Consider the following 12,876-nt stretch of genomic DNA (forward strand, 5'->3'; position numbering starts at 1 on the left):
CCCTGGGTATTTGAATCTGGGTGTGCGTACCGTCACCTTAGCTTGTCGAGCTGGCTGAACACGAATGGCTGGTGTTATCGTGGGCGATGGTGAGGTCTCCGAAGACGTATCCGGGGCTGGACCATCAATCCTCCTAGGGTCGCAAGAACTCGACTCAAGCGAGTTAGGTGTGTCAAAGGGCAGCGGCTGAAGTAGATCCAGTCGAAGGCGGCGGAGCTCTACCTCTGATATGCACGTGTCATATGCATTGGTTCGTCCCAGCCACCGTACCAAGAACCTCCTCGAGACTTTGTTCCCTGCATAGTCAATCATCTCCTGCAATACACAGTCGATTGCTTCGTGCCAATCGGGTGAAACAAACGGGGCAGTTGTCACGACAAGCTCACTCACATTACATGGGTCTAGATAGAAATGGGTGTAGGGGTGAGAAGGGGTTTGGCAAAGATCCGAATCTGCCACGTTGAACGTGGAGCTTATTCAGCATGTAGGAGGGATCTCGACGACATAGGCATTTTTGCTCACCCTTCGGAGGATCCAGAACAGGCCGGCACTATGAGTATGTAGCTTCGTAGCCATCCCGGGAGAATATCTCTCTGGTCTAAGTCTTCCCATCACTAGGTCTCCCACATCAAACACTCGAGGTCAGCAGTGCAAGTCGGTAAGCTGCTTGCACAATGCATTTTGGTTCATGATCCTATCATGAATATGCTGATGCAATGCAGAAACATACTGGGCGAGTGCAATGCCATCCTCGGATACCCTAACATGATGGTTAAGAGGTGCTAAGTCTAGTGGGCGACGAGGGGCTTGGCCATAGATGATCTCAAACGGGCTCAGTCCAGCGGTGCAGTTCCCCGAGGACTTGTACGCGAACTCGACTCGAGGGATGATCAAATTCCAAGTCCCGAGGTGTTCACCCACTAAGGAACGTAGTAGGTTGCCCAAACTTTGATTGATGACCTCTGTCTGACCGTCAGTCTGCGGGTGGTAGGCAGTCGAGAATTTGAGTCTTGTACCAAGAAGACTCCATAAAGTATTCCAGAAGTAGCTCGTGAAGCGTACGTCTCGGTCGGACACGATTGAAGCTGGTAGGCCATGGAGGTGCACAATTTCTCAAAAGAATAATTGTGCGACTTTCGTGGCATCGGACGTCTTCATGCAGGGCACGAAGTGTGCCATCTTTGAGAACCTGTCAACGACGACCATGACAAAGTCATGTTGTCGTGCTGTCCGTGGCAATCCTAGGATAAAGTCCATGCTAACGTCATCCAAGGGACGCTTAGGCGCTCTTCTTGACCTGTTTGGCCATGGCGCATACGCGCCACTAGGCAACAATGTTGCCGACGTCACATTTTAGCGACGGCCAATAGAATTGGTACTCTACAACGGAGATGTTCTTGACACGTCCAAAGTGACCGCTAAGACCTCTAGCGTGACATTCCCATGTGGCACGCAGAGTCTGTTCTGATAGAACAGGTAGTCGTCAGTAATGACATAGTCCCGGTAGTCACGGGATGGTCCCTGTCCAAGTCATGTGATAATCGGCCCAAAGTCAGAATAACTGTCGTATCCGTCTTTGATGGTCTCGAACCCAAAGACTTTCACCCTCATGATGTTGAGCACGAGGAGTCGTTGGCTAAGTGTGTCGGCGATGACATTGTCTTTGCCCTTCTTGTGCTTCATGACAAAGGAATAGTCCTGTAAATACTCGATCCATCTCGTGTGTCGGTAACTCAACTTCTGTTGGGAGTGCAGGTATTTGAGCGCCTAGGGATCCGAGAAGAGTACGAACTCCTTTGAAAGGAAATAGTGTTGTTAGTGTCGTAATGCTTGAACGACTATGTAGAACTCCTTGTCGTATGTCGAGTTGTGTAGTCCCACGTCGTTCAGCTTCTCGCTGAAAAACTTAACGGGGTGTCCCTCCTGACTAAGGACACCATCAATCCCGACACCGGAGCCGTCACAAGTAACCTCGAACACCTTCCCGAAGTCAGGTAGGTGGATGACAGGTGCCTGCATCATCAATAGCTTCAGGTGTTGGAAAGCTCGCTCGGTGGCGGGGTCCAAGTGAACAGCTCAACCTTGAGGCAGTCCGTGATGGGAGCCGTAACAGAACTAAAGTTCTGTACAAAACGTCGGTAGAAGTTAGCAAGGCTGATGAAGCTCCATACGTCATGGAAGCTGGTCCGAGACGGCCAGGAAGTGTTGGCACGGACCTTGTCTGGGTCTGCGGCAACGCCCTAGGTGGATATGATGAACCGAAGGAAGACGACTTTCGATGTGAGGAAGCTACACTTTTTAGGGTGTGCTTATAACTGTTTGCGCCGAAGGATGGTGCAGACCTATCGAAGATGGTCGAGATGCTCCTCCCTCGACTGGCTATAGATAAGGATGTCTCGAAGTAGACAATGATGAATCTCCCAACAAAGGCGCGCAGTACCTCATTCATGAGGCGCTGAAAGGTACTCGGCGCGTTGGAGAGGTCGAAGGGCATGACTCTACACTCGTATAACCCATCCTTTATCTTAAAGGTGGTCTTCCATTCATCTTTGGGAGGAATCTGAACCTGGTGGTAGCCACTGCGTAAGTCTATCTTCGAGAAGATAGTGGCTCCAGCCATCATGTCGAAGAGGTCCTGGATGTGGGAAATGGGAAAATGGTATATTACCATTATCTTGTTGATAGCGAGGCTATTGCAGCACATACGCCATGTGTCATCCTTCTTCGGAGCTAGGAGGGCGGGTACCACACAAGGGCTGAGGCTCTCCTGGATGAGGCCCTTCGCAAGTAGTCTGCGGACCTGTCATAGTAGCCCTTGTATCTCTACAGCTCCATGCGATAAAGTGGTAAGTTCGGCAATGAGGGGCCGGGCACGAGATTGATCGCATGCTGGATGCTACGCATTGGCGATAGTTCGTTGGGTAGCTACTCGGGGAAATGATGGCGAGGACGCCAACATATCATCGACAAACGCGTCACCACGGTCAACCAGAGTCAACACGCCTGTTATGGACCACGCTCAACTGGAGTCAACCGAAGTCAACCCGCCAAGGTCAACCAGAGTCAACACCAAAGACGACATGCCTCAACCGTCAACTAGCACGTCTCCACCCACGCATGGAAGCAAAATGTCCCTTTAAAGGTGAGCATTTTTGGATGGCTCCTCTTGAGGAGAAGAGTTATGACCCAAGACCTATGAAATTGTGGTCCTAGATAAGTCGGCAGTGTCTCCTATGTGCACCTAGGGAGAAGAATGTTGTTCTCACGTTTTCCTCGCGTGCTCGTCCGGGGCAATCTTTAGTTGGCAGAAGCTCATGGGATGGATGTGTCTTCTGGCAACGCCTGTTGCGGCTCAATTTAGGTAGGTGCATGTAGGGAACATACGGACTGGGGAAGGCTCCTTGTGTGATTATGGGTGATATAGCTGGACCATAATGATTTTTTTTAAAGGAAAGAACCAAATGGCTGCTTAGTATCCTACATGATTTGGAGAGTTTTATCTCATACTGGTTTTGGAGGGCGTGAAGGTTGGAGCGATGATTGTTTTGGTCGTCCAACTATGTCACGTTCATATGTATAATTTTTTTTTGAAATATTGAACGGTGATCACATGCCCATGGTGTGGTCACCAATAAGAACATCCCAGGCGGTCACCCATCCTAGTACTGCTCTTGCCAAAGCACGCTTAACTTCGGAGTTCTAATGGGATCTGGTACACTAATGTGCTGATACTAGTGCTGATCACAATTTGGGGGTGATCTTCCCTCTTTCCTTTAAATAAAACATTGCTTTATGAATTTCATGATGACCTATAAGTGCTTTCAAGTAGCCAATCTGGCCAAGGATGAAGCAGCAAATCCAGGAGCACATCAACCAATGCAGCACCTACCACAAGAACAAGACATCCACGCTATACCCAGTAGATCTTCTGCAATTTCTTTCCATCCCATATCACTTCTGGGTGGAGGTCAGCATGGACTTCATAGAGAATCTGCCAAAGTCCCAAGCATGGGAGAAAATTTTGATAATCTTTAGCATGCTCAGCGAGTTGCTCAATCCATCAGCTTTTGACACCCATCCTTGGTCAATGATCTTGCGGCTGTGTTCATGCTCAGGAGGTAGTACGCCTACACGATGTGCTCAAGGCCATTCTCTCCAATCCTGATCTTATCTTCATGAGCTTATTCTCAAAGGGGTTCCATCATCTCCAAGGTACTACGTTGAGGAGGAGCCCAGAGTACCACCTGCAGACCCATGGACAATGTAAATTGGTTAACGGCTATTAGAGGTGCTTTGTTTAAAACGACACAAGAACTGGTATTTCTGGCAACCCTGGATTGAGTTGAGTTGCAAGACTGCATTCCACTATCCACTACAGGGGCAGCCTTCAGTGTCGCCAACGGTTATGATCCACCAACTATTATTTGAGGGCGATCATTTCTTCTCCTATAGATGAATTATATTGATGCCTGATGGAATGGATTGCATGTTGGATCGCCTGAAGATGTACCTATGGAGAGCCTGATGACGGGATCAGCGAACAAGCCTCATTCAGACATCAAATTCCGCATCAGCCACCTGGTCTACATCAGTTTGTCTGTCCTGCCAGGGCTCCCAAGGGTAGAATGACAATGAGAAACTAGGTTTAAAGTTTTTAAGGCTGTAAAAGGTCATGGAGCAGGTTGGTGCTACTGTGATATGTGGAACACAAGATGTATGGTGGCTGACTCTAGAGGTACCTCCTGAGCTGGCCCCAGAAGGAGAGCTCTTTGTGACGTTCAAAGAAGTCCTGGATACCCAACCGTCCTTCAGAGGAATGGACATTTTGATGAAAATGTTGGGACTTACAAAAGGAGATAGAAATGGGGGAGGATACGATCAAGATGAATGAGCGGTTTGTAGACTTCCACCTTGAGGACAAGGTGCTCGGCCAAAGTGTGGAGTATTGATATATTCCCCATAGCCATAGTGCCCAGAGCACTGTCATAGCTCGACCCCCCCTCTTTGCACCCCCTAGGGCCCCTCTCCTTATGACCTCCCAAAAGACCACCTCGGATGTCGCGTTCACCGCCAGCTGGACTTGGTGACCCAAATCAAGCAGCCAAAAGGGCACTCAAAAAATAAATGTTTGCAGTCATCGTTGCCTCTTGTGCATAAAGTGCATGTTGCGAATGCATCTCGATACATCTTCTTGCAGATGACATGTGTCACCAGTCTAATCTTGACATCCCTATGTGGCCCATTGTGCTTCTCTGTGTATTAGTGCAGTCAGTGGGGTTCATTTCATGGAGTGATGACTATGAAATTTCAGCCCAAAAAACCACAGGGTTGGCATCTCTACCTCCATCACCATTTGATCAGTCCCTTGATTCTAATGTCATATTAAAGTTCCCTCCCATCAATATCAGGCACCCTTGGAATGTGCCCACAAGATCTGCCAACTCTCTCCGTAGATTGTTTCTCCACATGACATTTATTGAAACATAGACGAAGGCTACGACCATCTCAAAGTTGTTGTTCATACATTTCAGCTTGACTGCGATAGCAAACTGGAATATTGTCTCGTTCCATGCCACCACCACACCCCCAGACACCCCCTATTGCATTAACCTCCAGAAAGCCCTCAAGCCTCTTCCCACTGCATTCCACTCCCTTGGCGCACACTTTTCTACCATTGTTTCTTGCTCCCCATTCTCTCAAATATTTTCCCACTACACAATGCCTATTTTCATCCTGGAGTCTGTGAACATTCCATGAGATACATTTCATGGGGAACAATCTTCTGCCCCTTAGCTGCCCTATGTATGCCCTGTGCCCTATGCCGACCATCGGTACGATCTCAATGTCAACCTGGGCCTTGAGCTTTCCTATTGGGGGCTATCCATCTGGCAACATCTCTGCCTTCTCTTGGGCATTGTATTTGGTAATGGCCTGTCCCCCTGCATCTATGGCAGACCAGCATGCCTCAGCATTCCCTTGCCCGATCTCCACTCTTCAAGCAATGATAACATTTCCCTTCTCTTTCTCCCACTTCGTGTGGTGCTGGATGATGGGTAGGTCATTGTCGTCATGGGCCTACCCTACGGCACCCATCCACTTCTTGTTCATCTGACACTTGTTCCACCACGTCTCCTCTGATAACGATTGGCAGGGGGCCGTTTCAAAGCTCTTCTGCCCATGGCACAATGCTTCGTTTGTGCATCTCCCCTTTCTGATGGGGGAAGCTGCGATTTCATCGTGCCATTTCTCTTATTTCCTGATGTGCTGTTTCCTGGAATTCTGCTTGACCACCTCCGCAGGTTGCCAAGGGCTTGGTGCAATGGCTATGCATGGCATTTCGCTCCATGTTATCAATCGATGCCTTTGCTAACATCCTCCCGGTCCTATCATGCCATGGATCCCTCTCTCCGGGTGTCATTATACCCTCTGTTGTGGAGTTTGCTTCCAGGCCACTTGGCATGGGCCCTGCCTCTCAAGACTCGTGGCAGCCTGGGGTCACATCTCGACTCCCTCTGAAGTCATTTTGGGGTGGAGGGAGAGGATAGCCTTTTTTGAGTATGCTCGTATATCATTTGTACACAATTTTTATCATTAATGATAGCGAGTAGGCCATCGGTTCCGGGTGGACTTCTTTATTATTAAAAAAATAAAAAATTAACCTGTGATTTGCCGTACCTTTTCAAGTATGAAAATATATTCTATGTTGCCTTTCAATGCGGTGTTCTATGACTATGCATGAATTGACTCAAGAGTCTAACAACAAATGTTATGTCTGGTATTGTATGATCTAATTGGATGAGTTTTCCAATTAAACATACAAAGCTTTTCTTATTCACTGGGGGTGGTTCTTCCTAGAGACCCCATTTTGTATTGGATTCACGTCAAGTTGCTGATGGCTTCCTCCCACTCATTCCAGTTTCTTATATGAAAGTGATGATGTAATTTTTCTGAGAGATGAGGATAGTATCCATTGATTATGCAACTTTAATACCCAAGAAAATTCTCAACTATCCCAGGTGTTTAACCTCTAACACTTCAGCTAGACAATTACCAAAGGCTTTGGTTTTGTCTGCATCATCACCAGTAATAATTATGTCATTTTCATACACACGAAGGACCACAACATGCCGTGCTGGAGTTTGTTATACAAATAAGATTTGATCACTATTACCTTGCGTGCATCTCGTATTCTTCTGCGCTGGAGAGAACTTTCCAAATCATTTTTGGTGGAATTCAATTAAGTAGGTGAAACACAGCTAGCAAAGATTCTCCCCACAAGTACATGGGTACATCTTGACAAAGAGGAAGGGCCCTCGCAATATAAAACACATGTCTAATCTTCCTCACAGTGACACCATTTTGCTGTGGGGTATTTATGCACATGATTCTTGAACTATTCTATGCATCTGGAAATATGAAGTCAACTTCGCATTGAAGTAATCCTTTGCATTGTCAGACAAAAATCATTTCACAAAGACATCAAGGTGGTTTTTTTTTTTGAACAACAAAGAAGACCACCAGAACCGATGGACTACTTGCTATCTGATACGTCCCTGCTCGATCGTATCGTGTAGCCCTTGTACTTCCGGCCAAACAACGATACGAGTTGCAATATTCAACGTCACAGAGTTCAACTGAGAGGAAGGGTAGAGAGGAGGTGGGAGTTCCCGGGGTGGAGAGAGGGATAGAGACGGGAACGGCCGGAGGGGGCTGTCGGCTACGCGGCAAGGAGGGCGCGTCGACCTACAACCACGAGAGGGAAGGAGGAAACCCGGTGAGCGAGTTAAGGGAAGAGGAGGGCTGCCTACAACCACGAGAGGGAAGGAGGAAACCCGGTGGAAGTAAATTAAGCCACTCTCCTTGAAGAGCAAAATCTTTAGGTTGCTTGCCTTTTTGTTTGCAAAACAACCTATAAAATCAATCGTTAGGGAGAATTTGGCGCCCTTAACTTGGCGATGGGGAGATATTAACGGGGCGTTAGGATTAGGCTCATGTAATTTATTTCTATGTTGTCCCAAATTTCTTACATTCATAAAACAGATGCCTGTTACAAGTATAGCTTAACCTCCAGCAGTGAAGACTCTTCTACCCCCTTCATATTGAGTATAAGCACAAATGATTTATTGATATGGAGTCATATGGACAGTTCCTCCAGAGTTCAAGATCCTGTCCAAATGAATATCGACGTCAGGAGATGATTGGTTATTGGGACTGGAGAGAGACTTGGCCTGGAGATAGAACTGACAAGAGCTTTCAGCTTCACCAATTCTTCTCTTAGAATATCAGCTTCATCTTTCCGTCTCTTGGACTTGACTTTGGAGGTACTAGGTTGCATGTCTCTCCTTGTTATTTTGTGACCTTATTGAGTTGTCACCATGAGAGATTGAGTTCATGGAACATGTCCATATAGGTCCCAGCCTTTCTCCTTCCTCTTTGCTTGCAGTAATGGCATAATATATTATTATTTTGACAATATCCCCCTTTAACTTTGCAGGTCAGATCAACATTACCTTGTGTATTGGTTTGAATCTCACCAATTGAACCTTGCGTTTGCAACATAATTTAGTGCCCTTTTGATTTTACCAACAGTCGTTCTCCATTGTCCACGTTTGGTTCTGGGATCACCTGTAGGCACCGGCTCTCCTCCAACACAATATTAATTGCCCGCTCCAGATCAGGTACCCTCTCTCGATTGAGGATCTGACAAGAATCAGAGGTAAAATCTCAGCTCTTTGAGTGTTGATTGGGTTACTCTGCAATTAAGTCCTGGAATGTCTCCTAGTTGATTACAGTGTCTGCCAGCCACTTCCAATCCATTGTTTGATTCAAATGAGGTGCTGTCCACAACTCAGAATACAACAGCAATAGACCGCATATGAGACTTTCTTCAATCTGAAACAGTCTTTAACTGTGAAGTATAAAGTGAAGGGATACTAACGAATCCTACTGGATCTGGTGTGGATCAACAAGGCAGATCAGGTACTCTTTCGCCATAACAGAACACAGCCTTGGTACACATCTTTTCTACGAACTCAATCCAAGTTAGAATTAAGAGTAGAGATAGAGATGAAAGAAGATCACAAGGAGAAATTCATAACAGCTTAGTCTACAGGATCTTTCTCCTCTGGCCAGAAGCTGTGGATTGATCTTGAAACAAGAGATTTCTTGTGGCGTGAACTTTCTCCTTTGTCTTATTTATAGGTCTCCTTTTTCTTATTTGAATTCTCACGTGCTAGATCAGACACACGTGCATGGTGGAATCTCCTTCTAGGCAGAACCTTATCATTACTGCCCTGCTCAAAAACCAATTGTTCCCAAACTCGGAATCTTGGATACTGCCTTTTGATGATGTCAATGTCTTCCCATGTTGTTTTGTAGTTTAGCAGGTTTTCCATTTGACTTAAAATTACCCCTTTATTCCTGTTAAACCTGTACTACAATATGCATTTTGGAAAAACTTTTCCCCCTTGTCAAACTTTAATCACGATAATGTCTATCTGCGTGTTTTTTTATTTAGGTTTCCCTTGGCTAGCTCTAACAGGATCATGTCGTTCTCTTGGAGTTTGTCCATCTACTGGTGTTGAATGAGACTCATAGGGGATCTTTTTCATATACTTCTTGGACTGGTGTCGTCATAATAGAGTGGAAAGAGCTGTTATAGTTGAATTTTTCCCATCATGCCTATTTACCCACCTTTTTGGGCATTCTGAAGAAAAACAGCCTATATTGCATTTTAATCCTTTGTCATCCAATCTTTCTTTGCCCATCAGTTTTGAGATGGTACGTCTAAGTGCTGTGCCTTGGGGCTTGTTTATCTCTTTTCACATCGCCTTGAGAAAAACACCGGCCTTATCCAAAATACTGGATCATGGTATTCCATGCAGCCTCACTATTTCTTTGACAGATAAGTCTAGAATATCTTGGGTCAAAATGCTGTTTTGGTAGCAATAATATGTGCATAGTTAACCTACCAATGATCAGTAAAAAGAATTACTTTAAAAAATCAGTAAAAAAGTATGAAATCCACCTGAAATTTGGTATTGCTTTGACATAGTCAATTCAATATCTTCCCATATTTGGTCAGGGATTGATAGCAGTGACAACAAACCCTGCTGGATTCAAAGAAAATAATTGGTGAGTTTCATAAATATGACAAGCAGATGTGTAAGTCTCTGCGGTTGTTACATGCCGTGCCAGTAAAAATGTTGTGATATCCTACTGTACATGGTGAGGAAACTGATAGGATTCCCTGGGTACACGTTGGGGGCATTCTCATCATTTTGCTATTAAGGACATCCGGCCTCATTTCCCTTTATGCTTTCTTTAAATAGCACAGCCCTCCTTCTGGGAGGGCAGACTGGAAGTTAGTTCTTAAGTGCTCGTTTGTTTTCCCTTCCCTCTCGTATTTTCTTATATCCACGCTCTGTGTCCATCCATGATCTCGTCCTCGTGATCGTCTCTACATCACCTCGTCTTCAGGCGGCTTGTCCTCGGCCGATCCCTACCCCCCTCTGTTCGGCCTCCTCTCTGATCCTTCCCATTTCACCTATCTACCAGGGAAATCTACCTCTCCTTGTCCTTCCAATACATGCCTATATGTGAATAAACCTCTGATATGAGCTTAGATGTGAGGATTTATAAAGGAAATCCAAGTTCTGAAAAATAGAGATCAAGAACAAACATGAAAGACGAGTACGGGAAAATCAATTAGAGATCTCTAGTAGATTTCTCCCCTTCTAGACAGCAGGCTCGATCCTGCAAACCAGCCTCCAGGTTGCACCCTACAACCACTTCTTGGTAAAAAGTCTGAATACCCTGCTTCTTCCAGATGTGTTTATTTATAGCTTTCTCACACCTGCAGCGCCATTTATTGATTGGCCTTCCGTTGTGTATCAACTTCCACTTCCCCTTATATTAGTGTCTTGTTGCTCCTTCAATATAGACTGAATTAGAGAATAATTGTTTGGTATCTCTAGTCTTTGCTTGGAATAGAGAACTTTTGATGTAGAGTATAATGCAGAGACTTCTGGGAGTTGGCAATAGTGGATTGCTTGATCTCCTATAACTTCTTGTCCTCTGGGATTTTTTTTTAACTTGGATTTATCCAGATAATTGGTTATAGCCATACTTCTCTCTGATCATTGGGAACAGCTGGGTGATGGAAAAACCACTAGGTGTGGAACTTTGTATTAATCAGAATGGTGGACACATTCTATCACTTATGAATATAGCTTTCAAGGACTTTTTTGGATCTGCCCATCAATGTCTACATGGATAATATTGTATTGTACACTGCCTACAAAGAACAATCGGTTCTTTTCTGCGAGCCCATCCAACAGTTTGATTGATCATCAAATTTTATTTAACCAGAGAATAATTCAGGTCGGCATCACGCTTGTCCATTTTATTTGGCATGCACTTGATAGCGTCCTGATCAAGAGCCATATGAGAGGACATAAAAATGAACCTGCCAACCTTTGACCAGCATCGTTTTCGATTTTTAGTTTCTGGATGACTTGAAACATGAGTAACAGTAAAAATATAAACTAGTGAAGCTTTGCAAAAACTGAAGAAAACCCTAAACTCTGCACACGTACATGAGAACTTTAGTTGCATGCTTCTGTGGCATGATTAAGTAGCATATATCCTTTAAATCACTATTGATGGTTATGTTTGTCTCTCTCATTTTGCAGTATAATGTAAAACCAAGTAAAGAAGAATGGTTTTATAGCTTAAGAAAAAGAAGGGATTTATTTTTGGGTCTCAAAGTAAAGGAAGAAGTTATTTTCTGTAAGTTTTCTCAAACTTAATTTTGTTTCTCCGATTAATAGACAGTGAGAGAGTTGTACTTGGGATTTGACAAGTCTTTAGTTGATAGCAGAAAATGCATTGTACTGGATATTGCGGAGCTACGCTCCCTGTAGTCTTGATGTAGTTTAAAAGCCCATTTCATGAGGCCTATGAGTAGGTGGTAGCCCAAGGTGGATATTCTTCTAGAAGCTGCCAAGATATGCAAATAAATGCCTAGAGATCCACAAAATCCTGTGACAAATTTTCCCTCTGCAAGAATCCTCTGACACATCTTTTTCTGCTAGAATCTATGGAATGTGTTACACCATTTTAGAGGTGTAGATATTCTGTTTTATCTTGTCATAATCTCTTAGTTTACACGATATCTTGAAATAGATTCTACAAGCCCCACAATTTGGGAAACATCTTTGTTGAGGCCTGTCAGACTTTGATCTTCTGTTTTTTTTTGTAAGCGCTCTTTTTCCCAATGTTTTTAGTTTGCTATTCAAGGGTACTGTCTTATGGACGACCTTGAACCATTAGTTGGCTAAATAAGGCCTCATGTTGACCTTGAACCATTAGACAAAGGCTTGTAGAATCAAGTCGTTGCTGCCTACCAGTTAGAAGGGATATGCAGTTGTGAGAACTGCAAACTAGGTCCTTAAAGAACCTGTTTGCAAATGCAACAAGACAATAACTTTTGAAAACTGTAAATGGCTGTGTGGATCTATCTTTCTTATACAAAAGGATTTTATCAACTACAAAGTAGACTAGACCAGAATGAAGATTAAGCTTACAATATTTCGAGAAGGAAGAGGGGGTTGAAGTGGAATTTTAAGAAAAACTTTATGTTCAGTCTTTTCTTTGCTTCTCTTGGTGTCGGAGCCTATTGAGCAGATGATGTGCACCACAAGGCGTAACTCTTTCAGTAAATGACATTTCCTGATAAAGTGGAATAAACCCAACATGGATTGTTAGATCAAATTCTTTTATTTCATAGCCTAGTGGATTGTTTCTTGTCGATTATAATGAATCCTTGGAGCAGAAGGCGAGAAGAACAGAGTATAGAAGAGGATGGAAGAGGAA

Source organism: Wolffia australiana, chromosome 6, assembly GCF_029677425.1.
Source record: "Wolffia australiana isolate 7733 chromosome 6, ASM2967742v1".
NCBI classification, from domain to species: domain Eukaryota; kingdom Viridiplantae; phylum Streptophyta; class Magnoliopsida; order Alismatales; family Araceae; genus Wolffia; species Wolffia australiana.